Source organism: Musca vetustissima, unplaced genomic scaffold (genome assembly GCF_032173495.1).
Source record: "Musca vetustissima isolate MV318-11 ecotype Yass unplaced genomic scaffold, APGP_CSIRO_Mvet_v1 utg6094, whole genome shotgun sequence".
In the NCBI taxonomy this organism is placed as follows: Eukaryota; Metazoa; Arthropoda; class Insecta; order Diptera; family Muscidae; genus Musca; species Musca vetustissima.
This window is the reverse complement of record NW_026877178.1, coordinates 127288-139991: the sequence shown is the minus strand read 5'-3', so window position 1 is coordinate 139991 and position 12704 is coordinate 127288. Positions and strand designations below refer to the sequence as shown.

The following is a 12704-nucleotide window of genomic DNA, read 5'->3' as shown; positions in this document are numbered from 1 at the left end:
GAATTTCTTCACAAATGTTTAAACACATTTGTTTTCTTTGCATACTAGTCAAATCACATTGACTTTAACCGTAATTCAATGTGATTTGACTAATATGAAAAGAAAAAATTGTCCCGAATAACAAATAGAAGCATGAAGATATCTGAAAATAAAGTAATTTTTTAATTAAATCGAAATGTTTTTTAAATTTTCGATTTCTTTAGTATGGTTAAGGGAATACGGTTTTGCCTTAATCTTCTAAAATATGCGGTATTTTCATCTGATTTCGACTGTAAAAATGACTAAATATATTTCAGTTACAATACATAAAAATTATCAATATTTAAAAGCACGGAATTCCCGTAATAATTGAAATTAGTTGATGCGCATGCGCTTTTCGTATAAACCGTATCAATGTCTTTCAATAATTATGCACTTTTCGATGTTTAATTTAGCGGTCAATGTGTGCCGCTCGATGCACTTTACTATGCAAAAACCCTAAAAATGGCGCAACGTGCATACGATTTTTATGCGCATCCGATTTCAGTAATCTCCTATGAAAACACACAAAAGGACACCTATTTTAAAAGGATCGGTTAAGAACCGCGGATATGCCTCCACAATCGATTTTGTATAAAATATCCAAATTATTCGCGTATCGGTATATTTTTGACCTATTTTCACACGCCCATGCGCTTTTCGTATAAACCGTATCAATGTCTTTCAATAATTATGCATTTTTCGATGTTTAATTTAGCGGTCAATGTGTGCCGCTCGATGCACTTTACTATGCAAAAACCCTAAAAATGGTTAAAAATCACGCAACGTGCATAGTATTTTTCTGCGCATCCGATTTCAGTAATCTCCTATAAAAATACACAAAAGGACACCTATTTTAAAAGGATCGGTTAAGAACCGCGGATGTGCCTCCACAATCGATTTTGTATAAAATACGCATATTATTCGCGTATCGGTATATTTTTGACCTATTTCCACACAGATTCGCGAATATGATAACACAAGAATGCATGTATGTGAAATCAATTCGAAGAAAAATGTGATTATATAAGCGAATTTGTCAAAATAAGTTTTTGCAGTTTTTCCCACATTCAAGGTACCTATATCCGCCGTTTTATTGGGCGGAATTCAACATGGATGGGCTCATTAGATTCGACACGCAAAAAAACTAAAATCACACGGGGTTCCACGGAATTTGAATGGACTTTCTTAATTTTAGACTCAAAAAATATGTTTTTTATAAAAATGTACGCACCAAATGTTCGTCTTTGGAACCCAATTGCAAAGAAGCTACGGTGAGCACATTCATAAGATATACACTAAACGAAGCAAAATCACGAGTTCTACAATCCTATAATCAGTTTAGCTCATTATCTGGTTGCGCGTCCTGATTATAAGAAAAATTCAAAAAACACCGAAAATCCGGCTTCAAAATGTCAGCATCCTTTTTGGGTGGATGCAGTGATTATATCGAAAAATCATACATTAGAACCATATTGTCCATGGGGTATTCTGCAACTTAGTCACTGATCACATGTGCGTGCTTTGCGTAGTTTAACCACAAATCAGGAACAAACACAAAAAAACTCGTTGGCTTCAACAAAATTTCACCCATTTTTCTACATTACCACCATCACAGCTTCCACCAAACTTATTATTTATTGCCAATATTTTAAGATTTTGACAAGAACACTTCATTTTATAGAAATGAATTTAAATTAAATGCAATATGTTCATATTTTGCGAGTTATAACCTTACAAACCTCAGTTTCAAGGAATCTAAAAGATTTTTGTAATTTCCCATATATATGGGAGCTATATCTAAATCTGGACCGATTTTTCCCAATTTCAATAGGGTTCGTCCTTGGGCCGAATAAGTGACCTATGCCAAATTTCATCCAATTCGGATCATAAATGCAACCTGTACTTTGTTCACAATTTAACATGGACAGACATACGGACGGACGGACGGACATGCACAAATCGACTTAGAAAGTGATTCTATGCATATTCTCAAAAGGAACCATGTGCCTATCTCGTTTCCTTTAGCCTGTTACAAACATATGCACAAGACATAATACCCTGTACCACAGTGCGGATACCATTTTGTATACCCTTCACCACACTGTGGTACAGGGTATTATGTCTTGTGCATATACCCAAAGTGGTGAAGGGTATCATATAGTCGGCCTTACTTGTGGTCCTTATTGTTTAATGATTATCTTCAATTTATAACTTTTCGAAATTGTGTCAGTTTTTATGGGATGTACCAATGATGATGGATCTTTATAGCCGAAAGTTGCACTAAATCTATGTTTATTGAAAATATTTGTAAAATTTTATCACAGAGTATTCACCATTCGTTAATTATTATGTAATACAGATATATTGTTGTCATTCTCTTTTTATATACTCACACCCAATCTGATAAAAATAATAACAGGAAAATAATTTTCGACCGGCATAATAAACACAGTAATCAGTTTGCAGACCATTATAAAATCGAAATTCATTCCTGTTTATACACTCATTGTCCTTTTCATATTTTAAAATTAAGATTAAATGCAGCTTCGAAGATTCGAGAAATTCGAAAAATATTTTCTACAATTTTGGGCATCTGCTCATTCTTTAGAAAATCTAAAAAGGTCTGCTACTAATTTCGAGAAGCAAATAAATATATAGAAGATATAGTATAATTATTAGAAGAAATAGGGGAAAATGGTAAGAGAGAATTATAAAACGTTAATTTAATTTAAATCAGAAATCATTTATGTTCTTATGTCTATGCATAAATTTGAAGTTAATACTGATCACATAACTAAAAAATCGCGATTTGAAATACAGTTTATTTTAAATATGCAAAACATTTAATATTTAAACAATACATTGAGAGTAATGAAGTTATATATATTTGTGACATTAGCGAATATAAAATATTGTCTTCAGTTTTAATATATTTAATCGTGAAAGGTATTACTAACTTTTCATATATTTTCTAATAAATATATTTAACATGCGTGCAAATGATCTATATTAAAATAAAACATTGTTTTTTTAACATTGTCATGTACTCATATTATATTAAAGGAGGCAAAAATTTAGCTTTTCATTTCGGGCCAGCGTTAAATAAGGCTTCGGGACCACTGTTGCCGTTCGAACAATTTTTCCGCCCAAAATGTCCCCCAAAAATGTCCAAAATCAAATAGTCAATATTTTAAATAGTATGCCCAGACGGTATATGGGAAATTACAAAAATCTTTTAAATTCCTTGAAACTAATTCCTAATTCCTTGAACATATTGCATATAATTTAAATTTATTTCTATAAAATGAAATGTTCTTGTCAAAATCTTAAAATATTGGTAATAAATAATAAGTTGCGTAGAAGCTGTGATGGTGGTAATGTAAAAAAATGGGTGAAAATGTGCTGAAGCCAACACGTTTTTTGTGTTCATTCCTGATTTGTGGCTAAACTACTCAACGCACGCACATGTGATCAGTGACTTAGTTGAAGAATACCCCATGGGCAATAGGATTCTAATGAATGGTTTTTCGATATAATCACTGCATCCACCCAAAATGGATGCTGACATTTTTAAGCCGGATTTTTGGTGTTTTTTGAATTTTTCTTATAATTAGGACGCACATCTAGATAATGGACTAAAATAATTATAGGATTGTAGAACTCGTGATTTTGCTTCGTTTAGTGTACCGTGAATGTGTTCACCGTAGTTTCTTTGCAATTGGATTCGAAAGACGAAAATTTGGTACGTAAATTATTTAAAAAACATATTTTTTTAACCTAAAGTTAAGAAAGTCCATTCAAATTCCGTGGAACCCCGTGTGATTTTAGTTTTTTTACGTGCCGGATCCAATGAGCCCATCCATGTTCAATTCCGCCCAATAAAACGGCGGATATAGGTACCTTGAATTGAGGAAAAACTGCAAAAACTTATTTTGACTAATTCACGTATATAATCGCATTTTTCTTCGAATTGATTTCACATACATTCATTCTTGTGTTATCATATTCGCGAATCTGTGTGAAAATAGGTCAAAAATACATCGATACGCGAATAATATGCGTATTTTATCCAAAATCGATCCGCGGTTCTTAACCGATCCTTTTTTAAAAAGGTGTCCTTTTTTGTATTTTCATAGGAGATTACTGAAATCGGATGCGCATAAAAATCGTATGCACGTTGCGCCATTTTTAGTCATTTTTAGGGTTTTTGCATAGTAAAGTGCATCGAGCGGCACACTTTGGCCGATTAATGAAACCTCGAAAACTGTATAATTATTGGAAGAGATTTATTCGGTTTATACGAAACCGCATTCGCGTCAACTGATTTCAACTAATACGCGAAATGTATGTTTTTTAATGTTGATAATTGTCATATACTGAGACTGCAATATATTTGGTCATTTTTAAAGTCAAAACTCTTAGCAGAGGAATCTACCGATATTTAACAATCATCTAAAAGAATTTGTAGAAGAAATCGTCAAGGTGTTGTAGAAGATCTAGACTAAACCGTATTATCTTAACCATACTAAAAAATCAAAAATTAAAAAAAAAAAAACTTCAGTAGTGTTGGCGGTTTATTTGGGATACCATTTGTATTTTGTTTTTGCAAAATAGTCAGGCTGAATCCCAGTTTGTTGTTTTTATAAAAAAAAAAAAAAAAAAAAAAACAACTATTTATTAGTGGGGAATGTATGGCATTGTTTGCCGAGGGGTAAGGCAGGGAAGACTATAGTTTCGGATCACGCCACTGATCCTCATCAGTTCCCTTAGTTTTTTGTTGGGATATTCTCCCCAGAAGCTATTGCTTCTATACAAAAAAACCTTTCATACCCAAATGTCTCTTGTAACAAAGCGAAGTACTTAGCTGACCAACGACATAAACTGCATGAGAATTTCGCTGGAGCCTCACTTCGAGGTTAACAAGGCATTTACAAACAATACCACACCTTTCCCACTGTTGTGTGTTGTCACATCGCGACAAATGCACACAACGACTTTGTTGGTGTTGCTAGTGTACAGCAACAAACCAAACAGTTTAACCGTGCCTGCGTCTACAACTTCAGTAGTGTTGGCGGTTTATTTGGGATACCATTTGTATTTTGTTTTTGCAAAATAGTCAGGCTGAATCCCAGTTTGTTGTTTTTATAAAAAAAAAAAAAAAAAACAACTATTTATTAGTGGGGAATGTATGGCATTGTTTGCCGAGGGGTAAGGCAGGGAAGACTATAGTTTCGGATCACGCCACTGATCCTCATCAGTTCCCTTAGTTTTTTGTTGGGATATTCTCCCCAGAAGCTATTGCTTCTATACAAAAAAACCTTTCATACCCAAATGTCTCTTGTAACAAAGCGAAGTACTTAGCTGACCAACGACATAAACTGCATGAGAATTTCGCTGGAGCCTCACTTCGAGGTTAACAAGGCATTTACAAACAATACCACACCTTTCCCACTGTTGTGTGTTGTCACATCGCGACAAATGCACACAACGACTTTGTTGGTGTTGCTAGTGTACAGCAACAAACCAAACAGTTTAACCGTGCCTGCGTCTACAACTTCAGTAGTGTTGGCGGTTTATTTGGGATACCATTTGTATTTTGTTTTTGCAAAATAGTCAGGCTGAATCCCAGTTTGTTGTTTTTATAAAAAAAAAAATAAGTACTTCGCTTTGTTACAAGAGACATTTGGGTATGAAAGGTTTTTTTGTATAGAAGCAATAGCTTCTGGGGAGAATATCCCAACAAAAAACTAAGGGAACTGATGAGGATCAGTGGCGTGATCCGAAACTATAGTCTTCCCTGCCTTACCCCTCGGCAAACAATGCCATACATTCCCCACTAATAAATAGTTGTTTTTTTTTTTATAAAAACAACAAACTGGGATTCAGCCTGACTATTTTGCAAAAACAAAATACAAATGGTATCCCAAATAAACCGCCAACACTACTGAAGTTGTAGACGCAGGCACGGTTAAACTGTTTGGTTTGTTGCTGTACACTAGCAACACCAACAAAGTCGTTGTGTGCATTTGTCGCGATGTGACAACACACAACAGTGGGAAAGGTGTGGTATTGTTTGTAAATGCCTTGTTAACCTCGAAGTGAGGCTCCAGCGAAATTCTCATGCAGTTTATGTCGTTGGTCAGCTAAGTACTTCGCTTTGTTACAAGAGACATTTGGGTATGAAAGGTTTTTTTGTATAGAAGCAATAGCTTCTGGGGAGAATATCCCAACAAAAAACTAAGGGAACTGATGAGGATCAGTGGCGTGATCCGAAACTATAGTCTTCCCTGCCTTACCCCTCGGCAAACAATGCCATACATTCCCCACTAATAAATAGTTGTTTTTTATAAAAACAACAAACTGGGATTCAGCCTGATTATTTTGCAAAAACAAAATACAAATGGTATCCCAAATAAACCGCCAACACTACTGAAGTTGTAGACGCAGGCACGGTTAAACTGTTTGGTTTGTTGCTGTACACTAGCAACACCAACAAAGTCGTTGTGTGCATTTGTCGCGATGTGACAACACACAACAGTGGGAAAGGTGTGGTATTGTTTGTAAATGCCTTGTTAACCTCGAAGTGAGGCTCCAGCGAAATTCTCATGCAGTTTATGTCGTTGGTCAGCTAAGTACTTCGCTTTGTTACAAGAGACATTTGGGTATGAAAGGTTTTTTTGTATAGAAGCAATAGCTTCTGGGGAGAATATCCCAACAAAAAACTAAGGGAACTGATGAGGATCAGTGGCGTGATCCGAAACTATAGTCTTCCCTGCCTTACCCCTCGGCAAACAATGCCATACATTCCCCACTAATAAATAGTTTTTTTTTTTTTTTTTTTTTTTTTATAAAAACAACAAACTGGGATTCAGCCTGACTATTTTGCAAAAACAAAATACAAATGGTATCCCAAATAAACCGCCAACACTACTGAAGTTGTAGACGCAGGCACGGTTAAACTGTTTGGTTTGTTGCTGTACACTAGCAACACCAACAAAGTCGTTGTGTGCATTTGTCGCGATGTGACAACACACAACAGTGGGAAAGGTGTGGTATTGTTTGTAAATGCCTTGTTAACCTCGAAGTGAGGCTCCAGCGAAATTCTCATGCAGTTTATGTCGTTGGTCAGCTAAGTACTTCGCTTTGTTACAAGAGACATTTGGGTATGAAAGGTTTTTTGTATAGAAGCAATAGCTTCTGGGGAGAATATCCCAACAAAAAACTAAGGGAACTGATGAGGATCAGTGGCGTGATCCGAAACTATAGTCTTCCCTGCCTTACCCCTCGGCAAACAATGCCATACATTCCCCACTAATAAATAGTTGTTTTTTTTTATAAAAACAACAAACTGGGATTCAGCCTGACTATTTTGCAAAAACAAAATACAAATGGTATCCCAAATAAACCGCCAACACTACTGAAGTTGTAGACGCAGGCACGGTTAAACTGTTTGGTTTGTTGCTGTACACTAGCAACACCAACAAAGTCGTTGTGTGCATTTGTCGCGATGTGACAACACACAACAGTGGGAAAGGTGTGGTATTGTTTGTAAATGCCTTGTTAACCTCGAAGTGAGGCTCCAGCGAAATTCTCATGCAGTTTATGTCGTTGGTCAGCTAAGTACTTCGCTTTGTTACAAGAGACATTTGGGTATGAAAGGTTTTTTTGTATAGAAGCAATAGCTTCTGGGGAGAATATCCCAACAAAAAACTAAGGGAACTGATGAGGATCAGTGGCGTGATCCGAAACTATAGTCTTCCCTGCCTTACCCCTCGGCAAACAATGCCATACATTCCCCACTAATAAATAGTTGTTTTTTTTTTTTTTTTTTTTTTTTTTTGTTTTTTTTTTTTTTTTTTTTTTTTTTTTTTTTTTTTTTTTTAAAAACAACAAACTGGGATTCAGCCTGACTATTTTGCAAAAACAAAAAAAAAAAACATTTTGTGGCAATTCAAAAATTAATTAATTTTATTTTTAGATATTTTCATGCTTTGATTTGTTTTTTCGCTACTATTAAACCGTATTTCAATGTGATTTGACTAGTATGCAAAGAAAGCAAATGCGTTTAACCATTTGTCAAGAAATTTGCGAATTACAACAAATAGGAATTAATTTAATTTATATTTTTTGTATCTTTTGTGCGCAGCATCCGAATTTGTGAACGCGAACAGATTTTGAATCAGCATATTTTCCTTAACCAATGTACCAAAAATCATGAATGTGCTCGCAAAAAAATTTTAAAAACATTTTTTTATGGAATTTTAAAGGAATTTTGTAATTTCTCATATGTATATTCTATGCGATCTCCGACGAATATTTCGAAAAAAAAAACAAATTTATTAGAAACTCTACTTTTTAGTTTACACGTTTTTGTTGATAAGCAAAGCTCCAGCATTTCAAAAATACCAATATTTTACAATGTTTCGATAACATCATAATTCGCAGTGTCCTTGACCTTGTTCACCGAATAGAAATAATACAAATAACCACATTGCTTCAAAATATTCAGTGAAAAATAAAATTGGAAACATTTGAAATTCTGCTTTGTGCGTAAATACGATACTTTATATCTCACATGCAGCTATATTCTTTGTTTTTTTTATTATTAAATATAAATCATACAAATTGCTATCATAAAGACATATACTATGTACGAATGTCTACAATTGGTCTGTCTATTCGTTTTAAGGAACATTCGTTTTTTCTTCCCAAATATTGCGGTTAATAAAAATGGTTCAACGTTCGTTTAAAATGTCATAAATTGCCTCTTTGGTAGGTTTGAATGAAGGAATGAACCCTTCTCAAGGCTATACACCGCCATAGTTTCATTTGCATTTGTATGTGGAACTTTACAAATGCCCATGAAGCCGCTACTAAGTGGTCTTATGTTTAAGTGACTGCGTGTGTGTGTGTGTACGTGCGTGCATTTTAACCACATTTTACTTTAGGAATTTTATATGCGTTAAACAAAAAACACACTACAACAACACAGATATTTATGTATGTAAATTTACATTTTTTGTCTGAGTTCATGGTCGCCGCATCCTTTTAAATGCCCTCCTCTATGCTAATAGATGTTTAAATATACGGCTTCTGCGTATGTTGACCCTTAATTGCATGCATCCCTCCTCTCTGTCCTTAACATTATGATGAGTGACACTTTATATTAGAAATTAGCATTTCCAGCGCGGTAGACGAATTAACTAAACATTTTATTCAAGTACGTACACAGAAATGTTGATATGAATTGAGGCATCTCTTCCACAAGACATGAATAAGACAATGACATCGGTACACTGTTCGCAGTAATTATAGCCCAAATGTAAGTCACTGCAAATACCCTAATTGAATGTTGGAAAGTTTGACATTTGGCGGTCATCACAAAACGGGTTGTTGACATTTAAATTTATTGTAGAGTTTGTTAGTCTTCTGTTAATTCTGGCTTGTAAATGTCTTAATTTCAGACGGGAGCTAATCAGATCCATGTTAACAAAACTGTACATACACATGTTATTTGATTTTAATGTTGTCTGTATTGTGCCTCAAATCTCACAAAATATGAATTTATTGTTTGCTAGATATAGCGTGTTCCATTTCGAGTTCTCATATTTTTAAAAGAAACACACACACACAATTTTAAATTTAATAAATACTGTCTATTATCATTTAAAATAACACTTTTGGGCCTTTATTTTTAAAATATTATTTCTATAAAATTAGGCCTGCAATTGGCCTCAGTGCTCACCAAAATTTTGAAGGTTTTACAAAGCTAAACATTTGTACGATATTTATTCCGACGAAGATTGCCTTCTGCTATTTAAACATGAACATCTACTGAGTATATAGCTGACCTGTTACGATCCCTACATCTGGTTTGATGTCCCTTTTGATTTGTAACAGCAGCGAAGTAGCTCTTCGTCGTGAACTCAGGCTTTGAAATCCTGCATACAGATTCCTCAGATAATTTGCTGCTTCCGAAGTAGCTCTTGCGGATTGCGTCAATAGGAGGTCATACAGATACCTTAATCAGTGATCGGATGACTGCGACCCCCCATCGAGCAATCTCATCAGCTATTTCTTTCCCATTTATTTCCTGTATATATTGACAAAATGGCAAAGATAAGAAACCAATTTTGACCAAAGTGAGATGATCGCCATATTCCCGTTTCTCTGAGTCTCAGAGCACTTTTCGTCGCCTTGAATTTGGCAAGGAGATCCAGTGGTTGGAAATTTAGAACTATCCTGCTATCAGGACCGATCGTTGTGTACAGCTTAGTTTGGCCAAGAGACTTCGTTTGTCAGTTCCATGCCACCACACAAGACATCCATAAATTAGTATAGGGAGTACCAGCGCAACGTACAGCCAGTGCACGATTTCAGGCGTAAGTCCCCAGCTCTTTTCTATGGATTTCTTGCATGAGTAGAGTGCAATAGACCTTTCTTAGTACGCTCCTAAACATTCCTTTTCCACGGGATTTTCCGTTTTCTAGTGACAAGTACCATTTATGTCTTCGTGTAGTTCCCCCAGACCATTTAATTGGCCTAAATTTGGCAGAGTTATTAAGGCATTATGTATTATTATATGAAAAATAGTCGCACCTCATCAACATAGGCTACAACCTTTATTTCAAAATGGCTCTCGTTCAGCAAGATCTTCTTGTTCAATGAGTTCGATGGTAAACATAATGATACAGCGCCAAGGTTGGATAGTTGGACACTAGTAGTGTAACTATCCAACCAACGTACAGTACCGTCCACAAATATTTTTAGCGTTTCTATTCCGGAGAACAACGATAACAATAACTAACACTTTAAATCATCGTATATAGCTTGTCGGACAACTAAAAATCCACTGGATGTTTTTTTATCCGAACGCCACTTTTTTCATTGACTAAAATAATAGACGTGTTCCAATAAACTGAAGTTAGGTCGTGTCGGTTCTATCTAGATAAATTGACAATTATCTGCCTATTATTGGTAGGTCTAACTTTTCTTTTTAGGTTATTTTTGCATTAACCCCAAAGAGCTCTTCATTTTATAACACCAAGAAAACAAACCAGCAGAATTATTGTTCAAAATAAAGAAATCTGAAATCTAATTATTTTCCCGAGAGAACCTTTTTAATGACAAGAAAAACTCAAAAATTCTTTGTTCACAACCAGACAATGCTAAAATGGAATTTATGTTTAAAACCACTTGACGCAAACACACGCACCACAACAGCAACAACTTATCGCACTTTGTTAACTATCTTCCCTAATATTTGAACAAATATCTAACAGGCCGAGTTCATTGCATTCCAAGCGCAAAAATACTTGCGTTTCCTGTTCGGCACAAAGTTGTAGTCGAAACTATCTTAAATTCGAAATAGCGATATGTGGCGTGGTAATGGGGACATGGTAGGGTTTACAAAACTGGTTGAATGGACAGCCAGCCAGACGGACAGAAGGGAGGGTGAGCTGAATTAGAAATGCAGCAAAACAGAAGTTGTTCTGTCTACATTTGGAATAGTTTTGAATAATGGCTTCTTTCCGTTGCCGTTTGTCGGTGTTCAGCTCTTAACGACAAAACAAGATGGGGTTTTGTTGCTTTCGGGCTTTGTCTGTACTGTAATGCAGTAGTCATTTGTATTAGTGTTGCGTGATGATGTAGATGTGAACATGAACAACTCAGACAGGCTGGGTTGCATTTATTAAACAGCGGAGTTCTTAAAAATAGCGGTGTTTACAACTTTGTTGGCTTAAAGTCGAACACGGTTATAACGAACTCTATGGGACCGGACATTTTAGTCCGTTATAGACAAGTAGGAAGATTTGTCAAACCTATATATGTAAAAAATAATGAGGGTAAATAGTTTTGGACTTCATTGCGTTTCTATACATTTTATATGTAAAATAGTTCATTATACATTTGTAATAAACTAGTCAAAAATATCACTGTACATATAGAATATGAATGTATTTTCTTAGTCCGTTATCAACCTTGAAATATGAGTCAAAAATCACTGTGTGGGTCACAAAAACTAGTTCGCTATAAAAAAGTACGTTATATCGCAGTGATTTGTATGAAATACAGGTACAGCTTTTGGTATTTGAGAAAGCAGTTCGCTATTCGCATATTTAATTAACCGACTGCATAAACTGATAAGTTTTTCATTTAGGTACCACCAATAATCATCGACATTAGCATTACGGTTATGATTGTTTCTCTCAAAAAATGTTTTCAGTAGCAGGATTGGCTGAATTTTTTTTAATCGCTAAAATCTGTTACATTTCCTTTTTATACCCTTCACCACATTGTGGTACAGGGTATTATGTCTTTGTGCATATGTTTGTAACAGGCAAAAATAATCGAGATAGACCCATGAGAATATGCATAGAATCACTTTTTAAGTCGATTTATGAATGTCCATCCGTCCGGCATAGTGTACTGAATTAAGTCTAGAATGATGTTTGCCAAGATTCGTGAAAATCGGTTCAGATTTAGATATAGCTCCCATATATATCTTCGTCCGATTTAAGGTTAATTGTGTACCAAAGTCCCTATATATCTTTCGATTTGCACGAAATTTGGCACAGCGTACTATATTAAGTGTAGAATGATGTGTGCAAAGTTTCGTGAAAATCGCTTCAGATTTAGATATAGCTCCCATATATAGCTTCTCCCGATTTTAGGTAAATAGT

General features: G+C 35.1%; 1 long non-coding RNA gene across 1 annotated transcript in view; it reads left to right on the top strand.

Moving 5' to 3' along the window:
* LOC133321779 (uncharacterized) overlaps positions 1–7915 on the top strand; it is a 43740-nt gene extending 35825 nt beyond the window's left edge. Inside the window, exon 2 of the long non-coding RNA XR_009754020.1 lies at positions 7832–7915. This is a non-coding gene — a long non-coding RNA (uncharacterized LOC133321779). The remainder of the gene's footprint in view (positions 1–7831) is intronic.
* Positions 7916–12704: the final 4789 nt, after the last annotated feature.